Source organism: Rhineura floridana, chromosome 18 (assembly GCF_030035675.1).
Source record: "Rhineura floridana isolate rRhiFlo1 chromosome 18, rRhiFlo1.hap2, whole genome shotgun sequence".
NCBI classification, from domain to species: Eukaryota; Metazoa; Chordata; class Lepidosauria; order Squamata; family Rhineuridae; genus Rhineura; species Rhineura floridana.
In genome coordinates, this window is record NC_084497.1 from 19,126,246 (window position 1) to 19,138,270 (window position 12,025).

Genomic DNA, 12,025 nt, shown 5'->3' on the forward strand with positions numbered 1-12,025 from the left:
ACATAGATCTTCTTGGAGAAGATCATGATGTTGATGCTGTTGTTGATGATGTTTTTGATGATGATGATGATGTTGATGCAGCTATGTAGATCTTCTGGGAGAAGATCATGATGTTGATTATGTTGATGTTGATGTTGATGATGATGTTGTTGATGCTGTTGATGATGATGATGCGGCAATGTAGATCTTCTCAGAGAAGCTGCACCCACCGCACTGCTGGATGAGGGTGAGCCATGGCATACCTGCAACTGTGAGTTGATGTTGATTTTACTGTTATTATCATTATTATAGTTTATTGTTGATGTTGATGATGTTGATGTTATTGATGATGATGTTGATTTTATTATTATTGTTATAGCTTATTTATACCCTGCCTTAATGTTGATGTTCATGTCGGTGTTGATCCTGATGATGTTGATATTATTTTTATTATAGTTTATTTATACCCCGCCTTGATGTTGTTGTTGTTTTTGATGATGATGATGATGCAGCCACATCACATCACAACACATGATGTTGATGTTGGTGATTTTGTTGTTGATGATGTTGATGTTATTGATGTTGATTTTATTATTATTATTGGTATAGTTTATTTACAACCCGCCTGGATGTTGATGTTGATGTTGTTGTTGTTTTTGATGATGATGATGATGATGATGCAGCCACGTAGATCTTCTTGGAGAAGATCATGATGTTGATGTAGATGATGTTGATATTGATGTTGATGATGACGATGATGAAACCATGTAGATCTTCTCGGAGAAGCTGCACCTGCCAGACTGCTGGATGAGGTCGAGCCACGGTGTACCTGCAACGGTGAGTTGATGTTGATTTTACTCTTATTATTATCATTATTATAGTTTATTTATACTGCGCCTTGATGATGATGTTGATGATGATGTTGTTGCTGATGTTTATGTTGATGATGTTGGTGATTTTGATGTTGATGTTATTGATGATGTTGACTTTATTATTACTGTTGTTATAGTTTATACCCTGCCTTAATGTTGATGATTTGATGTTGATGATGTTGATGTTGTTATTGATGATGAGGTTGATTTTATTATTATTGCTATAGTTTATTTATACCCCGCCTTGATGTTATTGATGATGATGTTGATGTTGATTATGGTGATTTTGATGTTGATGATGTTATTGATGATGTTGATTTTATTATTATTATTATTATAGTTTATTTACACCCTGCCTTGATGTTGTTTTGTTGTTGTTGTTTTTGATGATGATGCAGCTACATAGATCTTCTCGGAGAAGCTGCATCCACCGCACTGCTGGATGAGGGCGAACCACAGTATACCCGCAACTGTGAGTTGATATTGATTTTACTGTTATTATCATTATTATAGTTTATACCGCGCCTTGATGTTGATGATGTTGAAGTTGATGATTTTGATGTTGATAATGTTATTGATGATGATGTTGATTTTATTATTATTATAGTTTATATCCTGCCTTAATGTTGATGTTCATGTCAGTGTTGATCCTGATATGTTATTATTCTTATTATAGTTTACTTATACCCTGCCTTGATGTTGATGTTATTGTTGTTATGGTTGTTTTTGATTAAGATGATGATGATGCAGCCACGTAGATCTTCTTGGAGAAGATCTTGATGTTGACGATGATGATGGTGTTGGTGATTTTGATGTTGTTGATGTTGTTATTGATGTTGATTTTGTTATTGTTGTAGTTTATTTATACCCAGCCTTGATGTTAATGTTATTGTTGTTTTTGATGATGATGATGATGATGCAGCCACATCACATCACAACACATGATGTTGATGTTGGTGATTTTGTTGTTGATGATGTTGATGTTATTGATGTTGATTTTATTATTATTATTGGTATAGTTTATTTACAACCCGCCTGGATGTTGATGTTGATGTTGTTGTTGTTTTTGATGATGATGATGATGATGATGCAGCCACGTAGATCTTCTTGGAGAAGATCATGATGTTGATGTAGATGATGTTGATATTGATGTTGATGATGACGATGATGAAACCATGTAGATCTTCTCGGAGAAGCTGCACCTGCCAGACTGCTGGATGAGGTCGAGCCACGGTGTACCTGCAACGGTGAGTTGATGTTGATTTTACTCTTATTATTATCATTATTATAGCTTATTTATACTGCGCCTTGATGTTGATGTTGATGATGATGTTGCTGATGTTTATGTTGATGATGTCGGTGATTTTGATGTTGATGTTATTGATGATGTTGACTTTATTATTACTATTGTTATAGTTTATAACCTGCCTTAATGTTGATGATTTGATGTTGATGATGTTGATGTTGTTATTGATGATGAGGTTGATTTTATTATTATTGTTATAGTTTATTTATACCCCGCCTTGATGTTGATGTTATTGATGATGATGTTGATGTTGATTATGGTGATTTTGATGTTGATGATGTTATTGATGATGTTGATTTTATTATTATTATTATTATTATTATTATTATTATTATTATTATTATTATTATTATAGTTTATGTACACCCTGCCTTGATGTTGTTTTGTTGTTGTTGTTTTTGATGATGATGCAGCTATGTAGATCTTCTCCGAGAAGCTGCATCCACCGCACTGCTGGATGAGGGCGAACCACAGTATACCTGCAACTGTGAGTTGATATTGGTTTTACTGTTATTATCATTATTATAGTTTATTTATACCGCGCCTTGATGTTGATGATGTTGAAGTTGATGATTTTGATGTTGATAATGTTGTTATTGATGATGATGTTGATTTTATTATTATTATAGTTTATCTATATCCTGCCTTAATGTTGATGTTCATGTCAGTGTAGATCCTGATATGTTATTATTCTTATTACAGTTTACTTATACCCTGCCTTGATGTTGATGTTATTGTTGTTATTGTTGTTTTTGATTAAGATGATGATGATGCAGCCACGTAGATCTTCTTGGAGAAGATCTTGATGTTGATGATGTTGATGATGGTGTTGGTGATTTTGATGTTGATGTTGATGTTGTTATTGATGTTGATTTTGTTATTGTTGTAGTTTATTTATACCCAGCCTTGATGTTAATGTTATTGTTGTTTTTGATGATGATGATGATGATGCAGCCACATAGATCTTCTTGGAGAAGATGTGGGTGATTTTGATGTTGATGATGATGTTGATGTTGATGATGATGATGATGATGCAGCCACATAGATCTTCTCGTAGAAGCTGCACCTGCTGCACTGCTGGATGAGGGTGAGCAACAGCGTACCTGCAACGGAGAGTTGATGTTGATTTTACTGTTATTATCATCATTATTATAGTTTATTTATACTGCACCTTGATTTTGATGTTGTACATGTTCATGTTGTTGATGATGATGATAATGTTGATGATGTTGATGTTGATGATGTTGGTAATTTTGATGTTGATGATGTTTATGTTACTATTGATGATGTTCATTTTATTATTATTATTATTGTTATAGTTTATTTATACCCTGCCTTCATGTGGATGATTTTTATGTTGATGGTGTTGATGTTGTTATTGATGATGATGTTGACTTTATTATTATAATTATTTATTATAGTTTATTTATACTCCTGGATGTTGATGTTGATGTTGTTGTTATTGTTTTTGATGAAGATGATGATGATGCAGCCACGTAGATCTTCTCGGAGATGATCATGATGTTGATGTTGATGATGGTGATTTTGAAGTTGATGTTATTGATGTTGATTTTATTATTGTTGTTATAGTTTATAACCCACCTTGATGTTGATGTTGTTGTTTTTGATGATGATGATGATGATGCAGCCACGTAGATCTTCTTGGAGAAGATCATGATGTTGATGATGATGTTGATGATGTTGTTGATGATGATGCAGCCACATAGATCTTCTCGTAGAAGCTGCACCCGCTGCACTGCTGGATGAGGGTGAACCACGGCGTACCTGCAACGGTGAGTTGATGTTGATTTTACTGTTACTATCATAATTATTATAGTTTATTTATACCACACCTTGATGTTGATGTTCATGTTGATGTTGTTGTTGATGATGTTGATGTTGTTGTTGATGATAATGATGTTGATGATGTTGATTTTGATGATGTTGGCGATTTTGATGTTGATGTTATTGATGTTGATTTTATTATTATAATTGTTATAGTTTATTCATACCCTGCCTGGATGTTGATGTTTTTGATGATGATGATGCAGCCACGTAGATCTTCTTGGAGAAGATCATGATGTTGATGTTGATGATGATGTTGTTGATGATGATGATGCAGCCATGTATATCTTCTCGGAGAAGCTGCACGCACCGCACTGCTGGATGAGGGCGAGCCACGGTGTAGCTTCAACAGTGAGTTGATGTTGATTTTACTGTTATTATCACTATTATAGTTTATTTGTACCACACCTTGGCGTTGATGTTGATGTTGGTGATTTTGATGATGTTGATTTTATTATTATTGTTGTTATAGTTTGTTTATACTTCTTTGCATCTTGGGGGGAAATGTTTGCTTGAGTGAGTGTCCCTTAGTTGGTGGCAGAGCAGGGTCTGGGAGGTGGTTAAGTGAGAGAGATTATGCTGGCTGGCTGAGGGGGGAGGGTTGCACTTGGTTTGATGTGCAAAGATCTGAGTAATGGCCTCAGCCTCCCCACCTCCCTTACCAGTGGAGAGACCACCATTGCTATCTTATGAATAAAAATAATTATTCTACTACCTCTTTATGTGTTTATTTTTAATGTTGTTTTAGGCAGCAGCCAAGGCCAGCACCGTGTAGGCATTTTTTAAAAAAAAGTAAATGAAATGTAACTAGTGATTACTTTTGAGAAAAAGTAAGCAGTTACTTTCACAGCGATTGCAATTGTAACAGTAATTACTACTTTTTTGGTCAAGTAATTGTAACTGTAATTTATTACTTTTAAAAAGTAATCTTCCAAGCTCTGACTGAGACACAGACGGCTTTCAGGGTCCTGTAGCCAGCCAGACATCCTTCCTCACTGGGTTGAGTTGCCCTATTCCCAGCTGGGATCTCCAAGGAATATTCTGTTACATTATGTATCAAAAAAAGTGTAAACTGAGTAAGTTTAAGTTCAGCAGGGCTACCACTTTTTTTGGCGTGGGGGTATGTTTGTTGCCACTGATTCTTTCTTGTATTGTATTCAGTAAAGCAGAAGCTGTCGGACCATAAATTAGAAACCCCTTGAAACACATTTTTTTTCTTTTCAAGTGTTCCGTGTAGTGCAACTAAGCCCGCTGGCCCCATCCCAGCTGCAGCTTTTCCAACCCTGCCTTTCTGCTCAATCTTTGAACTGTCCCGTTGACATGTATTTGTGAACTGGCAGTGGGCAATGTGCCAGTCTTCAAACAGGGCAATGCAGCCCCAGTAGCAGATTCCTTGCCTGCGGAAAGCCAACCTGCTGGTGTGAAGAGCTGTAGACTAGCTTTCTACACTCGGGAAGTTTTAAAAAAATTATATGGGGTTGTTTTCGGTGCTAGTTCTACTCAGAGTGGACCCATGGAAGTTAATGGATTCAGCTAGCTTAGGTTCATTAATTTGAACGGGTCTACTCTGAGTAGAATCTAGTTGGCTAGAACAGAGGAAGCTGCCTTGTACTGAATTGGACCCGCTGATGCATGTAGCTCAGTGTTGCATACACTCACTGGCAGCAACTCTCCACAGTTTCAGGCAGGGGTCTCTCCCAGCCCTAAATGTAAATGTGCTGCCTTCAAGTTAATTCCGACTTATGGTGACCCTATGAATAGGGTTTTCATGAGGCTGAGAGGCAGTAACTTCTTAATTAGTCCCTGGTCTTTAGCTCCTGCAAAGCAAGAAATATGCTTAAACTTTTTTGCAAAGCAGGGGTGGCACCTGGGGGGGCAAGTACCCCCCAAATCAAGGAGCCCCCTGTGATGTTCCTATATATTAGTGTATATATGGTAAGTGCTGGTTGTTTAGAGTATACATGGTAAGTAATGAAAGAGGAGGGGGAGTGAATGGGCAATAGAATGCTTGATGATTGGCTGAATGTTTAAAATGGCTGACAGTATAAATGAAAGGATGACAGGTAAATCTGGGGGAATGTGAGGTGGTGATTGTGGAATCTGGGGGGAGAAGAGAAAGAGCGGATTGCTTGGTGGGGTTTAGAGAGTTGTTTACCAGGAGGGAGGTGGAGTTCGGATTAGTATTGAGTAAAACCATATGCTTATGTGCTTTAAGAAGAAATCTTGTTAATCTTGTTAGCTTTGTTATCTGTAATAAATACTTAATTTGGTTTACCAAAGGCCTGATCCTTGGCTGGGGTTTCACAGACCAGAAAGGAGGGTAAGGTAATGACCAAGGCTGAAGGGGAACTGTAACAAATGGTGGCAGCGGTGAAGAGAATAACAATACCAGTATTCAGAGTCTCTGGGAATACTAGTATTGGGACGTTACTGGAGGTTGCCTAGCAGGGGGATCTGTTGAGATCTGTGCTAGAGCGGGGAGAGAAATCATAAGAGAGAGCGGTCCGGACTGGTGGAGTCCCTGGTGGTGCCTAGAGACAGGCAGTAACCACGAGCAGGTAGGAACCTGACAGGGAGAGCCAGGGAAGGACGCCTCACACCCCCTACCTAATATATTTCACCCACTTAGAAATGTACTTTGCTCCTTCTGTGCCCCATTTTTTCTGGTGCTGTTACTGTTGCAAAGCTTTCACATTTGCCTTTTGGAGGGAGGGGGATTCTTTAACACTCATCCATACTTATTGTGTAGTAGTATTTGCAGGGGGAAAAACTTATAGGAACTACCTGATCTCAGGCAAATCCAGCACAGGAAAGATTCATCCTGGTTGCTAGGGGAGAAGGAAGGGCAAGCTATGGAGATTTCAAGGACTAGGGGAAAAAAACAGAAGCAGGAAAACTGTGCCAGAAGTGAGGGAAAAACAGGAGCACTTTAGGATCCCAGGGATTGATATTGCCTGCTGTCCAAAGAGCTCACCTAGCAATCACATATTTGACTTCACTTGTTGGCTTAAGAACACTGACAGGCAGGAGTAGCTAGGCTGGCTCATTTCACAGAATGAAGGATACCTGCACATTTTGCTCCATAACTTTCTAAGAGGGCTAAACTTTTTTTAAAAAAAATTAAAGCTCAGGTTCTGGGGTGCCACTGAAGGCCTTCATGGGTGCCACAGTTTGGCAATCCCTGCTATGGGGGAGAGAATGTGTGTAGAGATTGATGCAAGGCACTGAAAGTCTCACCACTACACAGTCAGTTCTCTTGCTTTTGATATATCTGTCAGGGTTCATCACACACCTTCTCAGCCTTAAGGGCTACAAATCTGACTCTCATTTTAAAACATAAGTTGATTCTCGGGAGGTTGAGATTTGCACACAGGACTAAAATCTGTGCTTGTGCAGTGCTGCTGTGGGATGTACACAGACATGCAATTAGTATCCAAAACATGTCCAAATTCTTCTGAGATTCCCATTCTATCAGAATGGCTGCTCAGAACTGGAGGCCTGTCTGGGACCCCAGAATCCACCCTCTCTCAATGCCATGATGGCATTAGGTCCCTGGCACAGAACAACAAAAAACAGAACGTCCAAACACACCAGTGATTATGGAACACACATTTTATTGCACCCAATGGTGAAAATAATTAACTCTCTCAACGACTTGCAACAAACACCTCGGCATTCACAGCTACAAAGTCTTAACAAGAGTAAGATGAGATACGCCTGGCGCTAACATTATTATCTTTTCAGCGTCAGATAAAAACCTTCCTCTTCTCCCAGGCATTTTCAGCATTTTAGTAGTATTTAATATGCATTTTAGTGTGTGTTTAATTATGTTTTAATTCTTGATATTTTAACTTATTTTTAAACTGCTTAATATGAGGTTTTAATTGATTCAAAGTGCTAGTTTTGACTTATAAAGCCTTACACGGCGCGGGACCACAGTACCTGGTGGAACGCCTCTCCCGATATGAACCTACCCGTTCACTACGTTCAACATCAAAGGCCCTCCTCCGAGTTCTGACCCATAGAGAGGCTTGGAGGGTTGTAACAAGATCCAGGGCCTTTTCAGTGGTGGCCCCCGAATTATGGAACAGTCTCCCCAATGAGGTACGCCTGGCACCTACACTTCTATCTTTCCGGCGCCAGGTCAAAACCTTTTTATTTTCCCAGGCATTTTAATATATTTTATTAGTTTTTAATATGTACCAGATTGTTTAATTGTTTAATATTGTTTAATATGTTTGCCTTTTAGTGTTTTTATGTGATTTTATTGTATTTTACCTACTGTTGTGCACCGCCCAGAGAGCCTTCTGGCTGTGGGCGGTATAAAAATTGAATAAAATAAATAAATAAAATAAATATGTCAGATGTTTTTTACCTGTTGTAAACCGCCCAGAAAGCTTCGGCTATGGGGCGGTATATAAATTGAATAAATAAATAAAATTAGGAATGCTCAACATAGGCTAAAAATTAATACTCCGAAGTGACTCTTCTGTAGAACATCAACACTGCTACATTCTGTCAAATGAGGTGCCTCTTTCAGCACGGTGCAATGCCATAGTTTAGGCAGAGAGTTCTAATCCCTGCCCCTCTCCTCTTGGTCATCATCATCTGAAGAGGGAATCCAAGGACTACTGTGCAGTCTAGCTGAGGTATGCAAAGCTAATGGGATTATGAGCAGGGGTTGGACTTGATGGCCTTATAGGCCCCTTCCAACTCTACTATTCTACAATACCTCTGCCGCTGCAGTTATCATGTGAACCAACTCCCTAGTTTTTATGTCTTAGAAGCTGCCCCAAAAGTATGTCTGGCGGACAACTTTTGAGAGTTGCTTGCTAGAAATCAATTGCTTGGATATGTGTGAGATTCCTTCAACTTTCTTTTTTTTACTGAAATATTTTTTTTAAAAAAAGTCCTGGGCCATTAAAGCAGTCTTTAACCACTTGCCTGGTCACTACTGGCGATCAGAAATTCAATGAAGACGAGTGTATGGAATCCTTCCCAGGCAAGTGACTGGGATGGCAGAGCAGGGACAGCATGTTCTGTTTTTCCAGCCTGATTCAGCTAATATATGGGCTGTAAAAGTTTTACTCTTATGGTTAAAAAAAATGCAGGCTGGTAACTTCCAAGGATTGTGCAAAAATCTCAAGTGAAAAATGTGTATTTAAAAGGAATTAACTGTTTAATAAGGGTGCATGTATATACTGATCAGTTTTTTCTACAGACAAGAAAATCATTCTCCCTTGTAGTTTGCAAAATGTTTGGATGCCGATTTCTGTAGTGTATCTAATTCACGCCTGCAAAGACCAGCAGCAAAATTAGTCATGAGTAAAAAGTCCAGACTGCCATGTAATGGGGCAAACTGGATTATTTGTGAGTAATTTAGATGGGTCATGCCGATAGTGGAGCCCTCCCCAGCTGGTTATTGGGGTTCCACTTAACATGGAGCCCTCTTCAGCCTGAAGTTCTGCTACAGACCTCAGTAAGTGCATTAACCGAGAAGAACTTCATTGCAAAGAGAGGCTGGAACTCTCTCAACATATGGATGGATTCATGAATGGCCATCCACAAGCAGTTTGCTGGCTAGATGCCCTTTGCCTAGTATTCCTCACAAGGTCTGCTCAGAGGTCTTGGGAATGTGATGCACTCCCCCCCCCAAAAAAATCAAACCCAGAAGATCTGAGCATCTTAAATATAAATGAACTGTCCCTGTCCCAATTAGTAATTAAGGACCTTCCAGTCCAAATGGAAGGTGCCTCCTCTTCCTGATTCCAAGTCCTTTCACTTGCTTCCCTAACACATTCTTGTCCTTAATACAGATTTATAAAACTTTGTTTATTTAGAACAGGGATGGGGAACCTGTGATCTTCCAGCTGTTCCTGCATCTCCCATCATCCCTGACTGCTGGCCTTGCTGACCACTGGCCAGATGTTGCGGCCTCCAACATCATCTCAAGGGCCACATGTCAGACACCCCTGAGTTAAGTTTATATCCTGCTTTTCGATCTCAAGGCTGTTTACAACAGATTATAAAAGACACACATAATCCACACAGCCCAGTCACTTAGGTGGGGACCAGCATGTGCTTCTTTTCAGCTCTGCAGTTACAGAACATATAGCAGTTGGAGCCAGCTATTCTTCCCTGCAGGGAAACAAGGAGCTTTCCATCCGTGAGAGTCCCGAGATTTTGTGTTCATTTTTGCAATGGGTAAAAACGTAAATGGACTGCCTTCAAGTTGATCCCAACTCATGGTGACCCTACAAATAGGGTTTTCATAGTAAGCAGTATGTAGAGGGGTTTTTACAATTGCCTTCCTCTGAGGCTGAGAGGCAGTGACCGGCCCAAGGTCACCCAGTGATGGTTGTGTGGGGATTCAAACCCTGGTCTCCCAGGTTGTTGTCCAACACCTCAACAACTACGCCACACTGGACAGCCCAAATAACCTTGTCTCGTTCATTGTTTAAGGTCCACTGTGACAGATTTCTGGTGCCTTGTTAATTTATGCTAAATGTTGTGTATCTTTTTGGCTCCCAGAATTGTTTCTGTCCTTTCCTTGTTCTGCTCATTTACGGTTTTGATAGGACTGACTGGTGAATTATCAACATGCATTTTGACTGGGAAAGTCTAGAAATAATAAATAATAATAATAAATTTAATTTCTTCGTCGCTTATCTGGCCAATGGCCACTCTAAGCGACTTACAAAATGTTAAAATACAGTTAATAGAATACAGTAATAAAATATAAAACAATACATCTGCAGCAACAGTATTAAAACTGGGCAGGAGGCATTACAGTTATAACAATTAACCCTCCCCGGATACCCCGAAGGCCTGCTGAAAGAGCCAGGTCTTTAAGGCTTTCCTAAACACATTTAGGGAAGAGGCATGCCGGAGATCTTGTGGGAGGGAGTTCCAAAGAGTGGGGGCCGCCACTGAAAATGCCCTCTCTCTTGTACCCGCCAGTCTGGCTGTTTTTGTTGGCGGGATTGAGAGAAGGCCCTGTGTGGCCGATCTTGTCGGGCGGCATAGTTGGTGGCGTTGAAGGCGCTCCGTGAGATAAACTGGGCCGGAACCGTGTAGGGATTTAAAGGTCAATACCAACACCTTGAATTGGGCTCGGAAAACAACTGGTAACCAGTGTAGGTCGAACAACACTGGTGTGATGTGATCTCGGCGGCGACTATTCGTAAGTAGTCGAGGCGCCGCATTTTGTATCAGTTGTAATTTCCGGATCGTTTTCAAGGGTAACTCCACATAGAGCGCATTACAATAGTCCAAACGAGAGGTGACCAGGGTGTGTACCACTAGTGGGAGCTGGTGAACAGGGAGGTAGGGTTGCAGCCTACGTATGAGGTGTAGTTGGTACCAGGCTGCCCGGCTCACTGCCGAAATCTGAGCCTCCATGGACAGCCTGGAATCAAGCACAGCCCCAAGGCTGCGGACCTGGTCCTTTAGGGGTAGGCTCACCCCGTTGAACTTCAGGTCAATATCGCCCAACCCTCTCTTGTCCCCCACAAGTAGTACCTCGGTCTTATCAGGGTTCAACTTCAGCTTGTTCCTTCCCATCCATCCACTCACGGATTCCAGGCACTTGGACAAGGTCTCCACAGCCAATTCTGGTGAAGATTTAAACGAGAGATAGAGCTGAGTGTCATCCACGTATTGATGACACTGCAGCCCAAATCTCCTGATGATTGCCCCCAGCGGCTTCATATAGATGTTAAATAGCATGGGAGAGAGGATAGAACCCTGTGGCACACCACAATTGAGAGGCCAAGGGTCTGATACCTCGTCCCCCAATGCTACCTGTTGGTACCTGTCGGAGAGAAAGGAATGGAACCACTGTAATACAGTGCCTCCAATTCCCAATCCCTCCAGGCGAAGCAGAAGGATACTGTGGTCGACAGTATCAAAAGCCGCTGAGAGATCGAGGAGGACAAGAAAGGTGGATTCTCCCCTATCCAAAGCCCTCCTCAAATCATCTACCAGAGCGACCAAGGCTGTTTCAGTTCCGTGACCAGTCCTG